Source organism: Chrysochloris asiatica, unplaced genomic scaffold, assembly GCF_000296735.1.
Source record: "Chrysochloris asiatica unplaced genomic scaffold, ChrAsi1.0 scaffold00006, whole genome shotgun sequence".
NCBI lineage: Eukaryota > Metazoa > Chordata > Mammalia > Afrosoricida > Chrysochloridae > Chrysochloris > Chrysochloris asiatica.
Window position 1 is genome coordinate 21692267 of NW_006408524.1, and position 23558 is coordinate 21715824.

At 43.3% G+C, this 23558-nt stretch overlaps 1 pseudogene; it reads right to left on the reverse strand.

Annotated features, from left to right (window-relative positions):
* Positions 1 to 6519: 6519 nt before the first annotated feature.
* Positions 6520 to 6831, reverse strand: LOC102833318 (annotated as a pseudogene).
* Between the last annotated feature and the right edge of the window lie 16727 nt (positions 6832 to 23558).

Genomic DNA, 23558 nt, shown 5'->3' on the forward strand with positions numbered 1-23558 from the left:
GAGGTTTATAAAACAAACAAAAAGCTGTCAAGTTGATTCTGACTTATGGCACATCCATGTATGACAGAGTAGAATTGTCCTCCAGAGGTTTTTTAAGGATGTGACCTTTTAGAAGCATATTGCAAGGTTTTTCTTCCGAGATACCTGTGGAGATGGGGAAGTGCAAACCACTAACCTTTTAGTTAATTGTTGAATGTTTAACCTTTTACACCAACCAGGGACCTCCATGGCTTAAAGATGTATCTCTAAATTACACTGGAGTCCTGGTGTGGTGCTGTAGGATAAGTACTGGATCTTAAGTTTGGTTTAAACTGAAAGGTCAGTACTTCAAACTCACCAGATGCTCCTCAGAAACTCTATACAGAGTCATTAGGAGTCAGAACCAAGTGGACAGCACTTAACAACAATAACAACAACAACATTGGCTGGAGGAATGCATTAATCGGTGTGCTAGCACAGTGAGTATATTTTAGCACTAAATTTCTATTTACTGCTCCCAAGGTAACAGTGAGTCCTGGTGTGGCACTGTAGGATAATGCACTAGATTGCGAGGTCGGCTTGAGCCTCAAGGTCAGCTGTTCAAACTCACCAGCCACTCTTGTTGTTAAATGCCATCAAGTGAGTTCCGACTCATAGAGACCCTGTATAGGGTTTTTGAGGAGCGGCTGGTAAGTTTGAACCACTGACCTTGTGGTTCAAACTGACCTTGCAATCCAGAGCATTAATCCACAAGTTTGCTATGACCCGGAACCAACTCGATGGCACTTAACAACAACAATAACAACAAAGTAACACGTAGGCCAAGTACACAAATCTTATAGGCATAACTTCATAAATATTGTATGTGTACACCTGGGTGACACAAACTGCTAAGCAATCAACTTACTAACTGAAAGGCTGTGGTTCAAACACACCCAGTGGCACCTCAGAAGCAACGCCTGGCAATCTACCACTAAAAGGTCACAGCCATGCAAACCCTATGCAACACATAAGTCTGGAATGGCTTTCACACCCACTCAAAACTAGTGGGGGCCATCTGCAGCACTCTAGACGCCTCCCTCATACCCTGTTCAGGGCAGTACAAGGCTCAAAGCCAATTCCTCTTCTGACCCCTTTCACCGGGATTGTTCTGCTTAAGGGAAGGGTCCCAGTGAGAATTCTACTGCTGGTCACTAGAAATGCTTTTCAGCTCTCCTTCTGAAGTGATAGAGGATTCAGGATGCCAAGCGAGAAGAACAGACTTTCAAAATACAATGCTCCCATTTTACTGCCAAGGAGGCCCAGGAGCAGAGACAGCCCAACTTCCTGCTACAAAGACGAACTTTTCTTCTAATGACGCTGGTCGAAAAGTACCCTGAGTGTCACGGATGCTACAGATTCGGGCAGTCTACCCGTTCAGGGAAGGAACAGTTGCCCTGGCCTCTCCCTACAGAACTTTCTAACCAGCAGCGCACACTCAGTCCCCACACCGCCCCCGACGCGGGCACACCCACACTTCTGGCAAGATACCCTGAGAAGACGCTGTTCTTCCGAGTCTGTGTCTGCCTGCTGACAGGGGTCAGGTTGGGTTCTCCCAGGGAACTGGCGCAGCCCTGGGCCCCCTCCTCTAACATTGCTCCCACGCCGCAGCTGCCGCTCCACTTGTGCAGGTGAGGGTGGGGTACTGGTTCTGCCGCCTTCTCCCTTAAAGCCCATTTGTAACTAGATCTAAATTGCTTTATTTAAAACCTGAATACATACCTCCGGGGCTGAGAGATAAGCACTGGGAGGGGAGTCCCCAGGCCAGCTCTCTGCATTTAGCTAGCTGTGTCCCAAGAGTTGTGTGACCTTGGACAAGTCATTTCACATCTCTAGGATTGGCTTCCTCATTGGGAGCTGCTTCTGAATCCCCCAAGTTACTTTGTAATTTCCTAGCTCTTCTTTACCCCGCCCCCTCCTTGCAACAGCCCCCTTCTCCGCTAGACCCCAGCCTTTTGTTCTGGGGGTAAAGTGGAGAAGGGAGGGAGGAAGAGCTTCGAGAACAACCAGGCCGCGGCGACCTCCGCGCTGGGGGCTTCCCATTGAAGAGTCGGGTCCGGACAAGTCACGGGGTAACCGAGCGATGACCTCGTCCCCGTCGCGGTCCTATTCCGCCTGGCCAAAGCAGCTCCGAGAGGAGGGGCACGGGTGGCAGGCGGCTGGGCAGCGCTGTGACCCCCGACGCCCGCCCAGTTCAAGGGGCTGCCAGCCTGGAGTAGGGGTGGGGGGGACCCCCGAGCACAGGCTCGAGCTCAATACCCCTCCCCCGCTCTCGGGTACCGCTCTGCCCCGGGGCGGGCCCCAGTGGCCGAAGCGTCACCACCGCCTCCTCCGCCTGCCTGCCTGCACCGATCCGGACACGCGCGTGGAATCGCTACCTGCAGCTGGCTGGGCCGGGCCGGCAGATCCAGCGAATGGGGGCCGAACCGGACTCGAGCTCCAGATCAGATCTCTGCAGCCACCTCCGCTGCCGCCTGTCGTCAACGGGCTCCGACCTGCAGCGCCCGTGCTCAAGGCAGTGCCGCTGTCGCCGCGATACGCTCTGGGCTGCGCTCGGTGCGTCCCGCTCGCTCCCCAGCCGCCAGCTCTGGTGCTGCCGGGACGCGGAGGCGGGGCCGCCGCCCCCACCTGCTCGGCTGGCTCCTGCCCGGGAGTCACTGCCACCGCCCCTCACGCTGGGACGCGCCCTGGGCAGGCGGGGGCGCTCTGGAACCCGGAAGGAGGGTCCCCGCGGAGGACTGCGCCTCTCGGGGACAGAGTCCCAAGTCTGAGTTGTGGGAGCAGTAGGTCCTAGGGTTGGAATTCCCCAGTTAAGAGAGGGTGTAGTGAGGACTGCCACTCCAACCTGCATATATCTCCCCAAATTTTTTTGAACCTCTACTATGCTCCTAAGGAGCTCTGGTAGCGTAGTGGTTACAAATCGGCCTGCGAACTGCAAGGTTAGCTTTTCGAAACTACCAGCTGCTCCGAGGGAGAAAGATGAGGCTTTCTGCTCCCGTAAAGATTTACAGCCTCGGAAACCCTGTACAGGGTCACTATGAGTCGGAACCGACTCCACGGCACTTAACAACAACAACAACTATGCTCCCTGTTGTGTCAGAAGCAGTGGGGACTCAAAATGGAACAAGATAAGCCCGTTGCCCTGGCGGAGATCGCTGTCTAGATAGGTTAATCGATTAATGGTCAATTACAATTCAGAGCCAAGGGAGGTGGACGGAAGCCTACTGTGGATCGCCCACAGAAGGGACACCCAACTCCAGAGGTCAGAGAAGGCTTCCCAGAGGAGTTTATGTTTAAAAGAACTGGGCGTTAGCATGAACTATCCGATCAAAGGGCGGCCTGGTAAGGTTGATTATCCCAGGTAGAGCCAAAGATGAGAGAGCAGATTGTATTTAAAAACAGAAATTTGAGGGGCATGCAAAACTTTTGTGTGGCTTGTAGATTCCAATCACATCATTTGGCTGCTTGGAGGATCCATTAAGTTGATGCCTGAGGCTAGATGTATAAAAGGTGTGGTTCCCTGCCTCTCCTGTCCTCATTCCTGCTAGTAGGGAAGCCAAAGGGATACCAGGGACTCTTCACTTAGTCCTTCCTTCCATGTTACCATCTTTACTATGAGCCAGGCATCTGCAGGCCTCTAGCATGTGGTATTAAGACTCTGGAGTGCTCAGTTCTATGTAGAGGTTTTCATTAAGTTTATGGGAACAGTGAGCAGTTATTGAAGCAGGGAGGATCTAATTTTTATTATTATTATTATTAAAGGTTTTTATTGTGGATTGAGTGAAATTTTACAGGGCAGATCATCAGTTTTACATTCAACAAATCATACATCTTGTTTCATGACAATAAATATAATCCCCTCCATGTACCATCAGTTAACAGTATTTCTCTCTATTCACATTATTATTATTATTAATGCTTTATTATGAATTATGTGATAGTTTACATGGGAGAACATCAGCTTCACATTGATCCCATCATATATCATTTCCTTGCCATGGTTACAATCCCTTCCATGCATCATCAGTCAACCAAAGGTCATACCCTGCAAGCCTGCCTCCCCTCTTGTCCGCACATCACCCCTCTCTCTCTCCAGGTCCAAAGTCTCCAGCTGCTCCATCTCCCCATGTCATCGTCTCTGCCTCCATCCCTGGCATCACTGCTTCTGTGGATAGGGTTCCGTTCTCTGCTCTCCTCCTTTGATGGTCCCAGGGACATCCATTCCTAGACTGAAAGGTTAATCACTCCCCTCCCTTTGCCCCAAAACATCTACCTTTGCATTTCCAGCCCTTACAATCAGTCCTGATAACAATTATTTGCTATTGTATTGCAAGTGACCTATCTGCATCTCCTGTTAACAGCCTTGACTAGGCAGAATAGATACTACTCAGTGGAGATTCCACCTTGCTGCATGCCCTCTGAATCTAGGCTCCCTCTTGAAAGCTTGTAAGCCATCACTTCTTGCCTCTGTAGCCCCCCCCATTCTGGGTAGCCAATGCCCAAGTTGCTCATCCCTGTCCTTTCCGTGTGTAGTGGAGGTGGGAATGATCCTCGCTGTGAAGATTTGTTCACTCTTTTGAGCTATTGCTTCCTTAGGTGTAGGTCAAGTTCATCAAATTGTGTCAGATTATTCTTGTTTTCCCTCTTCTTTCTTCTGTTAGAGCTCTGATTACCTAGCCGTTGAAGCCAGGTCAAGTGGGTATTACCTGCAAGTGTGGGTGTACTTATGCATGTGCCCTCTCTTCTTATCAGCTGGACGCTTCACTCTTAACTCTAGTCCTCTGTGGCCATGTCGCTGACTCTAGGTCCAAGAGTCCCCTGGACTTGGCACACTGCTGGCCAACCAGATCTCCATCTGGGTTCACAGGAGTCTATTGAACATTGTAGGGCTTCGTTCGTAGCTTTATTGCTGTTTTCCCCTCACTTCCCCTTGTTGATGACGAAAGTGGTCACCAATCAGAGTGTGTATTCCCATAAAGCCTTAGTCTTAGATGGGGAGAATCTATTTTTGTGTGGATTGACACCTGCCCCAAGGTTCAGAATTTGTAGCAGCTGTTCTTAAAGTATGGGGTCTTGTTATGCACTGTTGGATAAGCACTGGACTGCTAACCATAAGGCTGATGGTTCAAACCCACCAGTTGATCCTCGGAAGCCCTATACAGGGTTGCTATGAGTACGAACCAACTCACAACACTTAACAACAGCTCTCAAAGTGTATTACCCAAGCAGAACAAGACACTGCCCACTTCTGCACTAGTCTCCCAATCCTTGGAATACATTTCAATTTGTAGTCCATCAACTTCTGTATTAGCGTTTTCCACTAATGTCTTTAGTGCAGTTTGGGTCTAGTACCTTTTGAAATGGTTGAGCATTGATCAATTCTATTTGATACAGTGACTGTGTATTCATTCCATCTTCTTTTGATGCTTCCTCCCTCATTCAATATTTTGCCCTTAGAATTCTTCAGTATTACAAGCCGAGGCTTGAATTTTTTTTTCAATTCTTTCAGCTTGAGAGATGCTGAGTGTGTTCTTTCCTTTTTGGTTTTTAACTCCAGATCTTTGCACATTTCGTTATCATACTTTGTTTTCTCAAGCGCCCGCTAAAATTTTCTGTTCAGCTCTTTTATTTCTCCATTTCTTCCATTAGCTTTAGTATACTTCTGAGCAGTGTTTCTTCTGACAACCATTTTGATCTTTTCTTTCTTGCCTGTCTTTTTGAAGACCTTTGGCTTTCTTCATGGATGAAATTCTCAATGCCATTCCACAACTCCTCTGATCTTTAGTAATTAGTGTTCAGTGCATCAAATCTGTTCTTGAGATGGTCTCTAACTTAAGGCGGGATATATTCAAGGTTCAATTTTGACACTTGTGGATTTATTTTAATTTTCTTTGGTTTCAACCTGAACTTGCATATGAGCAATTGATGATCTATTGGCTCTTAATCTTGTTTTGGCTGATAATATTGAGCTTCTCTATCATCTCTTCTCACAGATGTAGTCAATTTAATTCCTGTCTATTCCATCTGGTGAGGTCCTTGTGTATAGTCACCATTTATATTGTTGAGAAAAGGTATTTGCAATGAAAAGTCATTGGTCTTGCAAAATTCTATCATGTGATCTCCAGCAACATTTCTATCACCAAGACTGAATTTTCCAACTACTGATCCTTTCTCTTTATTAACAACTTTTGCATTCCTATCACTAGTTATCAATGCATGTTGATAGCATGTTTGATCAATTTCAGACTGAAGAAGTTGGTAGAATTCTTCCATTTCTTCATCATTGGCTCTGGTGGTTGGTGTGTAAATATTAATAATAGTTGTATTAACTAGTCTTCCTTTTAGGTATACAAATATCATCCTATTTTAGATAGCATTGCATTTCAAGAAAGATGTTGAAATGCGCCTTTTTTATGTGTGTGTGTTTTCACATTTTATTAGCTACATTATAGATCCTAGAGATGCCTCACTCCCTCACTCTCCCCTTACCCCCTGATGAGGTCAGGCTTTCCCAGGAGTCCCTACCTTTGCCGCCTGGGCCCGCTGGAACTCCTGCTGCAGCTGAGCAAGGGTCTCTCTCTGTTGCTCTGACTGCCTCTCCAGGTCCTGGAGCTGGGATTCATAGCGCTTAATTTCAGGGGTAATATAGTCCAGCCTCTTCCCCACAGTGGCCCTAGCCTCCTCTAGCTCCTGTTTGACCAGCACAGGACCCAGAAGTTTGAAGACCACGTTGGACCCTTCCAACAGAGCCAGCTCCTCCTTTACAATGTTGTTCTCTGTTAGTTGTGCCTCAAGCTTCTGCTGCTCTGACATGGACTAACTCAAGTCCTTATGCAGCTGTTGATAGTAAACCATGTGATTGTCATTCAAAATGGCCCAGATTGTCTATTTCAGCTCACCAGTGCCTAGGATATCGATCTTTATGCATTCTACTTCATCTTTTGACAACTTCCAAATTTCCTAGATTTATACTTCATATATTCCATGTTCTGATTATTAATGGATGTTTGCAGATGTTTCTTCTCATTTTGAGTCATGTTCCACCAGCAAATGAAGGTCCCTAGGACTTTGTCAATCCACTTCATTAAGGTCAACTCTACTTTGAGGAGGTAGCTCTCTTCCTCAGTTGTAATTTGAGTACCTTCCAACCTAAGGGGCTCATCTTCTGGCACTGTATCAGACAATGTTTTGCTGCTATTCACAAGGCTTCAGGGATGAACTGCTCAGAAGCAGACTGCCTACTTCTTCTTCTTAGGCTGTTCTTAGCGTCCTGGTGTAGTGCTGTAAGATAACGAGGGTTCAAACCTACCAGCCAGCTCGCCATCAGTCAGAACCAACTCTACAGCATTTAATAACAACAACAACAAGTCTGTTCTTAGTCTGGAAGGTCCACCAAAACCTGCCCACCATAGGTGCTCCTGTTGGTATTTGAAACACCTGCAGCATAGCTTCTAGCATCACAGCAACACAAAAGCCACCACAATACAACAAACCGATAGACATATGGAGTGGTTAGCTGCTTCCAACTCACTGAACACAATACTCCCCAGTTCTGAACTTCACATTTTGTTATGTTTGAGCCCATAGCTGCAGCCATGGTGTCAGTTCAGTTGAGGGGCTTCCTCTGTTTTACTGATGCTCCATTTTATTATGAAATGATGTTCTTCTCCAGTAACTTGTCGTTTCTGACATGTTCAAAGTCTTACCACGTTGAGAGGAGGTCTTGTCATCCTCATTTCTATGGCGTACTCTGGCTGTATTTCTTCCAGCACAGATTTGTTTGTTCATCTGGCAAAATATGGCATATTCAGTATTCTTCACCCAACATGGTAACTCAACGTATTATTCTTCTCTGGTCTTTCTTATTCATTGCCCAACTGTCACACAAATATGAAGCAATTGAAAATATCATGACATGGGTCAGTTACACCTTCATTCCCAAAGTGATATCTTTGCTATTTAGCACTTTAAAGAGGTCTTGTGCAGCACTCTTGCACAATGCACGATGTCATTTGATTTCTTGGTTGCTGCTTTCTTGAGCATTGATTGTGTATCTAAGTAAAATGAAATTCTTGGCAACTTCACTCTATTCTCCATCTATCATAATGTTGTTTATTGGTCCAGTTATAAGGTGTTTTGTTTTCTTTATACTGAGTTGCAATCCATCCTGAAAACTCTGGTCTTCATTCGCAAGTGCTTCAGGCCCACTTCAATTTCAGCAAGTCAAGTTGTGTTATCTGCATATTACAGGTTACTAGTTGTTTTCTTGATTACTCATGTTTATAGACTGACATTGTGTGGGCTTATAGCTATAGCAAGGATTAATAATTCACTCATGGTTTCTTTCATTCCTGTGTTGTCAAGACTGTATTTTTTTCTATTTTGATTTCAGTGAAGAGAGATATAATATGTAGCCAGTGGAAGCCAATGGGGTATTTGCTTTCCAACAGTTTGTAAGGTGTTCCTCCTCCTCCCCTTTCTTCTTTGTTGGTTGTTGTTAAATGCTGTTGAGTTATTTCTGACTCATAGCAACCCTGTATAAGGTTTCCGAGGTTGTACATCTTTGTGGGAGCAGAAGGTCTCCTCTTTATCCCATGGAGGAGCTGGTGGTCAAACCTTGTGGTTTTCAGTCCATTGCTTATTGTACAGAGCCACTGAACTTTAGAAACATAATGAATGATCATAGACAGTAAACTGGACACACAGTTGTAACCTAAAAGTTAGAAACCATTTGCATGGATGGAGTTACTAATAAAATTTTTCTAAAATCTGAAACCTGAAAAAAGAAGAATCATGGAGACTTCTGGCATGATGGAGGACTAGGCAGATGAACTAAAAGGACCCTCTACAACAAAGCTATGAAACAGAGGCAAATGGATATCCTGGGATCCTGAACTTCAGAGGAAAGGTTAGAGAAGTAGATTGAGCTTGCTAGGAGGAGAAGCTGAGCAGGAATGCTGAGCAAGGGAGACTGATCTGAAGGACCACCACAACCATCTTGAAGTTTTGTAAGCAGCTTTGGCAACATTAGGTGATCTGGCCTAGCAGATCCACATGAGTGACAGGAAAAATGAAATTCCTTCTTTTTACCAACTTACCCCTGATGACTAGAAGTGTGACCAGTTTCCACCCTCATCCACCCCCAGTGCAGATCCTACTCTCTGGGAGTTTGGAGCCATGCTAGTGTGAGGCAGGAGCCAAGTGTGTGGCTCTGGTGCCTGGATCCAGATAGGTTTGGCTTCAGACCTACAGAACCTGCAGAGCCACCAGACGGTCATTTAACCAGTCACCCTGCCCCCAACTGCCCTGTGGTCATAACAGATATTGAAACCAGCCCCATCAAGAACCTCCACAAACTATTTCCAGATTGAGTACTCTGAGCAAAGATAGCATCGAGGCCAATAGGAAGACCTTCTCGGGCCAGGAACTCTGATGTCACCTCTCTCCCATGCCCACCTTACAAGTGAAATCCTTGGATTGTAAGAGCCCTCCAGAGTTTTCTCCTCCCTAGGTCCAAAACCTGCACTGTTTGCTTTTGGTTTGTTTTCCCCCTTTTGTTTCATCATTTTTGTGTATTTATTCTTTTTCATCCTTCTTTTCTTTTCATTCCCTTGTATTTTATCCTTTCTGTGTTTTTTTTCTCCTTTTCTCCTTTTCTCCTGTTTCTTATTTCCCCCACTTCTTTTTTCCTCCCATTTTAATCTTTCTTTACTACTTTTACTCCCTTTCCAACCAATTATCAGTTTGTTTGTACTGTGGTGGCTTGTGAGTTGCTGTGATTCTAGGAGCTATGCCACTAGTATTTTAAATATCAGCAGAGTCACCCATGGTGGACAGGTTTCAGATGAGCTTCCACACTAGGAAGAAGGAGAGACGAACTACTTCAGAATATTTAGTCACTGAAAACCTTATGGATAGCTATGAAATACTGTCAGCATCAGAATATTATTGAAACATAACGAGTATGTTTCACAACAGTGTATTGCATATATAGTGCCAGAAAATGAGCCTTTCAGATTGGAGGGCCCTCAAAATATGACTGGGGAAGAGCTGCCTCCTCAAAATCAAGTTGACCATAATGATACAAATGGAGTGAAGCTTTTGGGACCTTCATTTGCTGATGGGACACAACTCAGATGAGGAGAAACAGCTGAAAACACCCATTAATAATCAGAACATGGAATGTACGAAGTATGAATCTAGAAAACTTGGAAATTGTCAACAATGAAATGGAACATATAAACATTGATATACTAGGCATTAATGATCTGAAATGGATAGGTATTGGTTATTTTGAATCTGATAGTCACATGATTTTCTATGCCAGGAATGATAAGTTGAAGAGGAATGGTATTGCATTCATCATCAAAAAGAATATTTCAAGATGTATCTTGAAGTACAATGGTGTCTGAGACAGGATAACAGTCACAAGCCTACAAGGAAGACCTGTTAATACCACTATTATTCAGATTTACCCACCAGCCACTAAAGCCAGTGGTGATAAAACTGAAGAATTCTACCAACTTCTTCAGTCTGAAATGGATCAAACAAACAATCAAGATGTATTGATAATTACTGTTGATTAAAGTGCAAATATTAGAATCAACAAGGCGCAATCACTAGGTGAAACTAAGGCGTTGGTGATAGAAACGATGCTGGAGATCACATGATATCATAGCAAATACCTTTTTTAAACAACATAAAAGATGACTATACAAATCCTATACTGGGTCGCTATGGGTCGGAACCAACTCGACAACTTCACAACAACAACATACATATGGACCTCACCAGATGGAATACACAGAAATCAAATTGACCACATTTGTGGAAAGAGATGGTGGAAAAGCTTTATATCATCAGCCAAAACGAGGCCAGGAGCAGACTGTGGAACAGACCAAATGCTCATAGGCAAGTTCAGGCTGAAGCCAAAGAAAATTAAAATAAGTCCATGAGAGCCAAAATTTGACCTTGAGATATTGTACTTGAATTTAGAAATCAGATTTGATGCATTAGTCACTAAAGACTGCAGATCAGAAGAGTTGTAGGATGACATCAAGAAAATCATACAGGAAGAAAGCAAAAGGTCACTAAGAAGATAAGACAGAAGAAAAAGACCAATATGGGTGTCAGAAGAGACCCCAGTGTAGAGATGCTAAAGCAAATAGAAGAAATGAAGAGGTAGAAGAGTTGAACAAAAAATTTCAAAGGGCAGTTTAAGACGACAAAGCCAAATATGAAATGTTCAAAGACCTGGAGTTAGAAAACCAAAAGGGAAGGACATGCTCAGCATTTGTCAAGCTGAAAGAACCGAATGAAAAATTCAAGCCTCGGCTTTCAATATTGAAGGATTTTATGGACAAAATATTGAATGATGCAGAAAGCATCAAAAGAAGATGGAAGGAATACAGAGTCACTGTACCAAAAAGAAATAAATGGTAGTTGCTCAACCATTTCAAGAGTAGCTTATGATCGATCAATAGTCAATGAAACAGAAAGAAGTCAAAGGTCAGCTGAAGGCATTGACAAGGAATAAAGCTCTGGGAATTGATGGAATACAAATTGAAATCTTTCAACAAACTGAGTGAGATGCTATAACCTTGCTTGCTGAAAATGCAGAGGACTTAAAATACTTACCAATAAAGATCAAAGAGCACAGCCTTTGGTATAGGTTGCACCTCAATGTAAAGAAAACAAAAATCCTTACCACTGGACCAATAAACAACATCCATATGAACGGAGAAAAGATTGAAGTTGTTAAAGATTTCGTTTTGTTTGGATCAACCATCAACACTCATGGAAGCAACAGTGAAGAAATCAAATGACATATTGCACTAGGCAAATCTGTTACACAAGACATCTTTAAAGTGTTCAATAGCAAAAATGTCAGTTTGAGAACAAAGATCCACCTGACCCAAGCCATGGTATTTTCAGTAACCTCATATGCATAAGAAAGCTGGACAGTGAATAAGGAAGACCACAGAAGAATTGGTACATTTGAGCTATGGTGTTGAAGGAGAATATTAAAAGTACCATGGACTGCCAAAAGAACAGACCAATCTGTGTTGGAAGAGACACAGCTGAAATGCTCCTTAGAAGCCAGGATGGCTGTACTTCATCTCTTATACTTTGGATATATTATCAGGAGAGACCCATTGCAGGAGAAGAATATCATGTAAAGTGGAGGGTTGGATAAAAAGAGGAAGACCCCCAATAAGATGGATTGGCACAGTGGCAGCAGCAATGTAACAATGATTGTGAGGTTGGCACAGGACCAGGCAGTGTTTCGTTCTGTTGTGGATAGGATTGCCGAGTCGATACTGACTTGATGGTACCTAACAACAACAACAATCTGTGTTCCACTGCTATTTATGAGGTGTTTTTGTTTTTTTTAATGTGTTTCTTTTCTTACTTTTTAAAAATCATAATTACAAGGTTTTCTCCTCCTACTACACACATATGCATTTGAGTTGTGGTGTTGGAGGAGAGTATTGAAAATACCACGGGCTGCCAAAAGAACCAACAGATCTGTGTTGGAAGAAGTAAAACCAGAGTGCTTCTTGGAGGCCAGGATGGCCAAGGCACTAGAGAGGATATCATATTTGGTAAGGTGGAGGGTCAGAGAAAAAGCTCTGGTAGCGTAGTGGTTACGAATTGTGCTGCAAACCTCAGGGTCAGCAGTTCGAAACTACCAGCTGTTCCGTGGGAGAAAGATGAGGCTTTCTGCTCCCGTAAAGATTTACAGCCTTGGAAACACTGTACAGGGTCGCTATGAGTCGGAACCGACTCCAAGGCACATAACAACAACAACAACAAGGTGGAGGGTCAGAAAAAAAGAGGAAGACCCCCAGCGAGATGGATCAGCATAGTGGTAGTATTAAGCTCTTGCTTAGTATCTACGCCAGTTACCTCTTGGAAGTGAAATATCTGGGTAATCTTCCTGGACTATAATGTAACAGCAGACTGGCAAGAAAAGAATAAACAGAGGACTTCTGTTATCAAACTGTTGTTATTGTTGTTGGTAAGTGCTGTCAAGTCGGTTCCAACTCATAGCGACCCTGTATAGGGTTTCCAAGGAACTACTGGTGAGTTTGAACCCCCGACTTTGCAGTTCAAACTGAGCTTGTGGTCCAGTGCTTCGTAAGGTTTTTAGTAACTAAATATTTAGAAGTACTATTCTTCCTAGTCTGTCTTAATCTGGAAGCTCAGCTGAAACCTGTCCATCATGGGTGACCCTGCTGGTATTTAAAACATTGTGGCATAGCTTCTAGCATCACAACAACACAAAAGCCACCACAATACGACAAACTGACAGTGGACTGGTGGCCAGTGAAATTAGTCACAAAACGGTAACTATTGTATGAGACTAATGTTGTAAAGAGTTGAAAAATAATTTTTTTCTTTATCAAAAAAGAAAATTCTGAAACCTTACCCAAGTACTATCCTTCTCTGGACTCCTGAAATACAGCTCTCATTGAACACTAGGATTCTAACACAAAAGGTAGAAAAATAGATTAGTAAGCAGAGAAGACATTTCTATAGGCCCAAGGAGAGTTCCCATCTGGTCTTCTGCCAAGTAGCCTAATTATGTCATAATTGGATGGAATGACTTTATTTACCTTAAGGGATTGATCTGAGTTGTCTTGGAGCAAACACCTTTCGTTTTTTATGCCACTATTTCGAAAGGATGGAGACGTGTTGAGTGAGGAAATGACTTGGAACATGGCAACATTTGAGGTTGAAAGCTGAAAAATGCTTCAAGTTCTGTTATCCAAATGTGAAGCATTTCTGCCCACAGAGTGCTGGTATCAAGAAGGGGTAGTCTACACAAGAGGTGGACTGATATTGTCAGAGCAGTTGACGACAAAATGACCTCAGGATTCAGTGCAGGCTGGTGCCACGGGGGGAGGGGCTACCAAAGGGCCACAGGGAGAGGGGCCACTAGGGCCTGTGCCACTTGTCACCCCCCCACCCCCCCACACACACTGTGGTAACTCAACTCCCCAGCACCGCCTCTCCCACCCCTTCACCCACAGGCAGGGTATGGGTGGGCAGGCCAAGGTGCCTGCCATTGGGTATAGAGGAGCATCTCTGCTTTGGCCAATTGGGGGAGAGGCAGATCTGCGGAGAACCACGGGGGCAGGGCCAGGAGGAGTGAGGCTGTGCTGCTGGGTTCTTGGGCCTGAGGGGAGGTGGGTGGCACCTACTCCAATGACTCCCTTGCTTCAGACTCTTGGTTCTATAGGCAATAGAGAAGGATTGACTCTTACCTAGCTCCACAGGATGCATGACAGCGCTGACTATTCTTGGCAAATGGTATTTCTTCAGTGGCAGTTACTGTGAGCTGCCTTCCCAATAGATAAGCCATTCTTCTTTTCTTCCCGCTTAATAGTCCCCAGAATCCTGATTGATCCAAGATGACCATGACAATCCCACCACTAGCTTCCCAGGCTCTCTTGCAGATAAGGGAGTAATTGACCCAGTTCTAGCCAATGAGTTGAAAGAAGGAGTCCGCTGGGGAGTGGAGAAGTTTTGGAGAAGTCTTTTGCTGTCTCTGACCTTTCTTGTCCCACTCTCTTCAGGCCTGGAATGGGAATAAAATGGCTGGTGCTGCTGCAATCAGTTTACAATCCAGAGAAAATAGTATAATGGTTAAAAAGAAAAAGACAATATATTTGTAATGACAGAGTGGAAAACAGAATCAGTGTGATATTGCTGAGTACTTGAAGCAATGCCAACAACTGCCCATCGCTTGACTTTTAATTATGGAGAAAAATAACCCATTTGTTTAAGCCACTGGGGTTGGGGATTTCTATCCCTTACTGCCTAATATATTCCTAATTGATTCAGGAACCTGGTAGAAAGCAAAAATCTCCCCTCTTCCATTAGTCACCTTAGAAACATATCGTATTTGTTTTGTAATATTTTGAGCTCCCTAAGAGAAAGGCACTATAGAGATTGTGAATGTTTTATACTTGTATCACTTCAATGTCACAAATATTTATAGAAAAGCACTTATATGTGACATTGCACCAGTGCTGGTGGTGCAAAGATGAATTAGCAGCCCTGTCCTCAGGGAGCTAACAGTTTCACTGAGGGCACATAGAGTATTACAGTTCAGTGTATTATAGGAGTTTATCCAGATAGAGATGGAATACGGAAGAAGACATCATTAACTCTATCTGATGTGGGGAAGGAGGGAGGCAGTAATGTCTGGGCTTTTATGGATAAATGGGAGTTCCTCCTGTCAGAGACTGAAGGAGAGGAGACATTTCAGGGAGAAGAAAGTCTGAAAGATCTTGCTGGTCCAGGAGCCGTAAACTCTACATGTCTAAAGAGGAATTCATAGTTATCCTTCTAAATTGCTTCTCTACCATCCGTCCAGTTGGACCATAGAGGAACTACAAGAGCTCCCTTTCCTTACTCACACCTTCCTGCAGTTGGCCTCATGTCTTGAATCTGTCCAGTTTTATCCATGAGTACCAGCCCCATCAGAGACCAGAACCTGTCACCATTCTCCAAGACTTCCACAGTCACCTGCATATCAAGTTCCTCTTCAGGATGTGGTATCTGTCTTCCAAACCAGTCTACATTGTGGCAGATAGAGCCAATGCCCACCTAATGAACTACCATTATATAAAGTTCAGTGACTTCCCTTTGTTCTCATGACAATAAGATCCCGACTTAGTCTTAAACTCTTCGCAGTCCGGTCCCTGCCCATCTCCAGCACATCTTGCTTAGCTCCCCTCCCCCATCTCCATCTCTATAGTTCAATCATGTTGGTCTTCTTTCAGATCCTTCTTGTTGTTGTTGAGTGTTGTTGAGTTGTTTCCAACTCATAACGACCAAGGGGTGGCTGGTGGGTTTGAACCATTGACCTTGTGATTCAAACCGACCTTGTTTTTCTGTGCTTATCCTATAGCACCATACCAGGACTCCTTTCAGATTCTTCACAGGCAGTATTTCTTCTTGTCTCAGGCTTTTTGCACATCCTATTCTATCTTTTTTATTTTTTGTTTTAATGTTTTATTGTGAATTATGTGATAGTTTACATGGGAGAACATTAGCTTTACATTCATCCTATCATATATCATTTCATTGCCATGGTTACAATCCCTTCCCTGAATCATCAACCAACCAAAGTGTATACCCTGCAAGCCTGTCCCCCGGTCATCAGCACACAGCCCCTCTCCCTCTCTGAGAGGTCTAGAGTCCCCAGCCGCTCCATCTCCCCACATCATCCTCTCTGCCCCCATCTCTGGAATCACTGCTTCTCTGGGTAGGGTCTTGCACTCAGCTCTTCTCCCTTGATGGTCCCAGGGACCTCCACTTCTGGACTGTAAAGTCAATCGCTCCCCTCCTTTTGCTACAAAATGTCCACCTTTACATTTCCAACCCTGGCAGTCAGTCCTGATAACAATTATTCACCATTGTACCGCAAGAGACCTATCCCCATTTCCTTTCATTAACCCTGCCCAGATAGATCATCCTTTTCTATCTTCATGGAACATCAGACCTACTGCCCACCCCATTCACGTAGTTACTCTTCTTAGTTCTTCAAATCTTAACTGAACTCAGTCATTGGATGACGTAGATCTCAACTAGGTCAACTCCTAGGACCAGTTCTCATAAGCTCCTATATTTTTCATTGTAACAATGATCACAGCTGCAATGCTGCTGTTATGTGTTTGATGATTTAATGATGGCTACCCCCCAGACTGGACCATGGTATCCATGTTCTGGGAAACAATGTCTGGTTTTGTCTAATAGTGTACACTTAGCTCACAGAACATAGTAGATACTTAATGCATATTTATTGGGTTATAGAAGAAATACAATGTATATTGAAATATATATTGTATTTGAGAGTCTATATAGTTTCTATATATAGTGCTCCTTGGAGCCCAGTATCTGTGAGTGCACTTTCATCCCCTCATGCTGTCTCCAAATTCTCCTCTTCTAAAATGGGTTGCAAACCCATAGAGATTATGACTTCTCTTCCTCACTTGTTGAGTAAGAAGAGAGGAAGGTTGAGACCTGTTCTATGGAGAATATAGGCCTTCACTGAACTGACAGAGAAAGAGGAACCAACCCACAAAGGAGCGGAAAGAAGAGGCAAGAGAGAAGAAAAGAGCCTAGAGAGATTGGGGACACACAAAGTCAGGGGAAAAGACTGCAAGAGAGAGGATATGGTTTTGCTGTATAGAGGTCACATTTAAGGACCAAATGCTGTGACACCGGGAATGTCATCAGTTACCTCTGACAATGGGAGGGGGGTCATCAGCTACCCTGCTGTTGTTGTTAAGTGCCATCAAGTCAGTTCTGACTCATAGGGACCCTGTGTAGGGTTTTTGAGGAATGACTGGTGGGTTTCAATTGCTGACCTTTTGGTTAGTAGCCCAGTGCTGTCTGTGACTAGTAGAGAACAAGTTTTAAAAAAACGGAGCTGGGGGTATATGGGAGGTATAGAACACACATTGATTATGTTCTTTCACAAACTTTGACTAAAAATGGGAATGAGAGAGCTAAGGGCATATCTGGAAGAGGAGAGGGCGTTAAGAAACGGTAGAGACCCTAACAGGTTTGTAGGTTGTATATTGTCTTAGGGCTCAGAAACAGAACCAGTGAGATCTAACAGGGCAAATCAGGAACTATCGCTACCAAATCATAGAAACTTTTATTAAACACAAATGTCAAAATGCGAAAGATACTGTTTCTCAATATAGTCTCCACTTTAGTTTATACACTTTCCATGGTACTGTAGAACAAGCACTAGACTGCAAACTAAAAGGTCAGAGGTTCAAACCCACCAGCCATTCCTCGGAAGCCCTATGTAGTATCACTATGAGCTAGAACCGACTCAACAGTACTTAACAACAACAACTAAGTAGGCATCCTGGTATGTTACTTCAGGATAAGCTCTGGACTGCTTGCCGAAAGACTGGCAGTTCAAACCCATTAGCCACTCCTAGGAAACTCTATACAGGGTCACTTTGAGTCAAAACCAACTTGATGGCACTTAACAACAACAACCCTGCCTCCAAAGAATTCTATGCTCTTTGATTTATACCATGTCATAACAGAAGTTTCGGTATCTTCAAGGAACTAAAATTGTGTTTCTTTGAATGTTCTTTGAGTTTGGGTAATAAAAAAGCAGTCTGAAGGGGCAAGGTCAGGACTGCAGCATAAATGGGGTAAGGTTGACCAATGATATTCCTGTAGGACAGCTTTTGAGCAAGTACACTCTCAGGATGGAGAAAAAAAAAATTCCTCAACACAACTTTCCTGGTCTTTTTCTCACCAATGTTATTTTCAGTTTTATTAAAACTTCTTCATAGTATGCTCCCCTGTTCATCCTTGGGAGTCTCCCAGATGGTCATCACAACCTTCTGACCTTGAATTTAACTGGCCCAACAGATCCCCTTGAAAGACGCTGTTTTGGTGGACTTTGCTCTGTGGATAGTATTTGGTAAGTCCAAGACTTTTCCTTGGTTAGGGGATTTATTACATAAAATCATCTTCACTAACTTAAATTTTTTGCTTAAAAGTCTGATGGAAAGATTAGCTCTTAGAGCTAGCTGATCTTTGGGCAACACTTTTGGCATCCATCCAGGTGAAAGTTTGCTGAGGGCAAGATGTTCACTTAAAATTGAAAATGCTGTACCTTGTGTGATTGCATCTTCAGTAGCTGGTAATTCTCCAGTCTTTATCCATTTCTGGACTTTAGCCACAGTCCTTTCATTCACACAGGTTGAGAGTTTTTCCTCTCTTATCTCATCTTTATGGTCTTCCCCGCCTTCCTTAAAACACTTGATCCATCTAAAAACTTGTTTTATATAGGGCAGCATTCCCATAAACTTGTTTCAATGTTTTGGGAACATGTCCACTAAAAGTTTGATATTAACCCTGGCATCAAAATTGCTTTTTTGAAGGCACTGTAACAAGGCAAAAACAAACATATTACTGAAAGAACTATATCTGCAGTTATCTCCTGATCAAAGAGACATGTTTGAACATGTTTTGTTTGAAATAAACATATGTATTTGTGAACTGGAATCATGGTAGCAATACTTCTTGATTTACCTTCAAATATCATTATCCATCTATATAGCTCTATTTTTCCATGTATCTATATCTGTCTATATGCATGTATCTAAATCTGTTTATCAAGATTTATTTACTTAAAGGTACTGGCTTCTGGACTATGGGGGGCCAGCAAGTCCAAAACCTAAAGGTCAGGCAATAGTTGGGGAACTCCCGTAGATTTGAACCCCCAAATCTATCAGGAGATGAGAAGAGTAAAGAGTGTTCTGGCAAAATGCCTATAGTCTGCAGACAGAACACATCCTAGGGAAACTTCCTTCTTCCTTATAAGACTTTCAAGTGACTGAATGAGGCCCACCTGAATTATGGAGGTAATATGCTTTATTTAAGGCCCACTGATTTAGGAGTCCTGATGTGGTACTATGTGTTAATATGCTGGACCACAAAGTCTGTTTGAACCATAAGGTCAGTTGTTCAAGCTCACCAGCTGTTCATCAGAAACCATATACAGGGTCTCTATGGGTCAGAACAAGGAGCTCTGGTAGTGTAGTGGTTACTAATCAGGCTGCGAACCTTAAGGTCAGCAGTTCGAAACTACCAGCTGTTCCGCGGGAGAAAGATGAGGCTGTCTGCTCCCGTAAAGATTTACAGCTGCAGAAACTGTGTACAGGGTCGCTATGGGTTGGAATCCACTCAACGGCACTTAACAACAACAACAATGGGTCTGAACTGACTTGAAGGCACTTAACAAGTACAACAACTGGACTGTAAACTGCAAGGCCAACAGTACAAAGCCACCAACTGCTCTGCTGTAGAAATATGTTTTATATATATATATACATCTTCGGAAGCCCTATACAGGGTCGTTATGGGACAGAACGGATGTGATGACAGTGGGTTTACCTCTCTATAACAGTAACTGGACTAGGGTTTTACCAAACAATTAGGTGTCACAGTCTAGCCAACAGAAGTTTTAGTATCTTCAAGGAAGACATATAAAATTAACCATCGCATAGGCTAAGAGAAGAAAGCCAATAGAGAAAAAAAAAAACCAAAAACTGTCAAGCGAGTTGTTGATGGAGCAGGGAGTTTGTGTGGCAAATACCTTCTTAGATCTGTTCTTTGAGAAACTGAGAAGAGATTTGTTGAACAATGTCTTAAAATGTTTTGAAAACCTTGGTTCATTCTCAGTAAAAAAATAGTAAAAAGAAAATGTCTTGACCTTGGAAACAAAGACATGGTTTCAAGCTGTCACTAAAAGCTGTGTGGTTTTCACTATTTCAGTCCTGGTGTGGTGCTGTAGGATAAGCACTGGACTGTTAACCACAAGGTCTCGAACCCTTCGGAAACACTATACAGGGTTGCTGTGGGTAGAAGTGGCTCAATGGCACTTAACAACAACACCAACAGCAGCTTTTAGACGCGCAAACTCTACAGCTTCTTTCATCTCTCTGTCATCAGAATGCTAAAAGGTGAATTCTGTGAAATTCATAAAACTGGAAGCACTTCATTTTGTTCTTACTGAGTGCTGTCGAGTTGGTTCTGAGTCATAGTAACCCTGTATAGGGTTTCCAAGGAGCGACTGGTGATCTTGAACTGTGGGCCTTGCAGATCAAACCAGCTTTACAATCCAGTGCATTAATCCGCAGCGCTACACCAGGACTGTGCAAATGTAAAAATCTTTGCCTGTTTTCCTGTATCATATTTTCAATTAATCTGCACTCACTGAAAACACTGATTAAAAGGAAATTCCTGTTTAAATGCGAAAGCTCACTGATATCAGTCCTGACTTTTACTCCCTTCCTCATGCTCATTCAACATATTGCCTCTTTACCTATAAGGAGTCCTGGGGGCAGATGGTGAGATGCTTGGCTGCTAACCAAGAGACTGGTGATGAACTCACCCATGAGTCCTGGTGTGATGCTGTAGGATAAACAGTGCTCTGCTAACCACAAGGTCTGTGTTTCAAGTCCACCAGTCTCTCCTTGGAAATCCTATACAGGGTTGCTATGAGTAAAAACCAACTTGACGGCACTTAACAGCGATAGTTCCTGCACAGGAAGAAGATCTAGTGATCTACTTGGGTAAAGATTACAGCCAAGGCAACCCTATGGGGCAGTTCTACTCTGTCATCTAGGGTTGCTATGAGTCAAAATCAGCTTGATGGCACCCCACAACACCAACCTTTATTTACATAAGGTTACCTATTTTTGCATTGAGAGCACAAGGGATAATCACTGTGGAGTAGAACAAAACAGTGACAGACTCTTTAAGTCTGCTTGCTACTTCTATTCAGTTCTGTCACACTTTGAAGAAGATTAACTTTCTCCACTTGACTTGCTTTTTCTCTCTCTCTCTTTTGTAGCCAGTGTGGCCCACTATGCACAAGGCAATCGCTACCCTCAACCCTTTGTTGAAATGATCATTCAGGTTATAGTGATTAGCCTGCCTGCAGGATTTATCAAAGGTCTTCCCTGTGTTATCAGAAAGCTCATCCTCACAAGCTGAGAGTTTGGTCACCGTATTTTAAATGATAGAAAACAGACTCAGAAGGTTATTGGTTTGTGAAAGTCCCAGATTAACAAAATTGGTTTGTGAAAGTCCCCTAAAGCACAGGACTTTTATGTTCTCACTGCCCCATAGAGAGGACATTTGTCACATGTATGTCTGCATGGATGACTCAGGACAATCCTAATTTGCTTGCTTAATGTAGTCTAGATCCAGGTGATACAGATACTATAACAAGAGCCCTTTGGAACAGAATGTGTCCTCCTTGATTATGTGTTTCTGTCAATGTCTCAAACACTCTAGTCTTGACTCTGACTTCCACCATCCCTTTGGATTGGCCACAAGATCCTGTGCATGCTGTCTTGCAAACAGCAAACATGTTTTCTTTGTCTTTGTTTCAGTTGTCATTGTTTCAGTTCAGTCTGATCTGTTGTCATTATCGCCAGGCTCTGTTAAGAATTGGTCTCTAATTCTTAACAGACTGAAATTGTCAAGGACTTCATTCTTGGATCAACTATCAACACTCATGGAAGCAGCAGTCAAGAAATCAAGTGACGTATTGCATTAGGAAAATCTACTGCACAAGACCTTTTAAAGTGTTGAAGAACAAAGATGTCAGCTTGAGGACTAAGGTGCACCTGACCCAAGCCATGGTATTTTCAATAACCTCATATGGATGCGAAAGCTGGACAGTGACTAAGGAAGACCGTAGAATAATTGATGTTTTTGAGTTATGATTTTGGAGGAGAATATTGAAAGTACCATGGGCTCTCAAAAGAACCAACAGATCTGTGTTGGAAGAAGTGCATCCAGAGTGCTCCTTGGAGGCCAGGATGGCCAAACTTTGTCTCTCGTACTTTGGACATATTGTCAGGAGGGACCAGTCGCTGGAGAAGGATATCATGTTTGGTAAGACCCCCAGCAAGATGGATTGGCCAAGTGGCAGCTTCAATGTACTCAAGTGTGGCAATAATAGTGAGGTTGGCCCAGGATTGGACAGTGTTTCATTCTGCTGTGAGTCAGTACCAACTTGATGCCACCTAAAAACAACAACAATTCTTAACACGTTCTCTCCACCCTTCTACACACTGCAGTTGTTGTGATCTTCCTAAAGTCAAAATTTCATCACTTAACTCATTGACTTAAAGACCTTTAGTCACTGGATCTCCTACAACCTCAAAATAAAGGCTAAATGACTTATGGCACATAAGTCCTGGTGTGGAGCTGTAGGATCAGCACTGGGCTGCTATTTCTCAGCAATTCCTGAGTCACATCTTTACTTTGTAGCTTTGTTATTTTATTTAGGGTGGTGGGAACTTCTGAACAACAGTCACACACATTTCAAATGTTAAAAGAAAATAAGTAGCCCAAGGTTAAGTTGTTGCTGCTGTTGTTAAGTGCTGTAGAGTCAGTTCCTACTCTTAGTGACCCCATATAGGGTTTCTGAGGAGCAGCTGGTGAGATTGAACCGCTGACTTATGGTCGAGTGCTTATCCTACAGCACCACACCAGGATTCCAAGGTTAAGTTGTTGTTGAGTACTGTCGAGTGCTGTCGAGGTTAAGCAGGCATGTCTTAGAATCATTTGCCATATTGGACTATATTTCTACTCTATTGTTAGCAAGGATTATCAAGGATTGACTGCCATTGAAAGCCCTAGATGACCTCATTAAGATGACATGGTATCACATTGTCAGCTCACTGGCAACAAGAGAGACTGACAGCTCCTCTGTCTCAGAGGTCAGTCAATCTGGTGACATAGGTAGTCCATGGTTGGTCAATTCTTAAAACCAAACAAACACCCACCATCACCACAGCCACACACACGAAGAACCAGCCTTAAAAAACAAAAGTCTTTTTAAACACAGGAAAGCACAGCTAATTTTTGAACTAGTTTTATATATACATAAAATTCTACTTATCTAATAGCATTGCTTCCTGATTCTCTGTAGCTTAGGAAAAATAAAAGACTACGTTTTGAAAACCTTT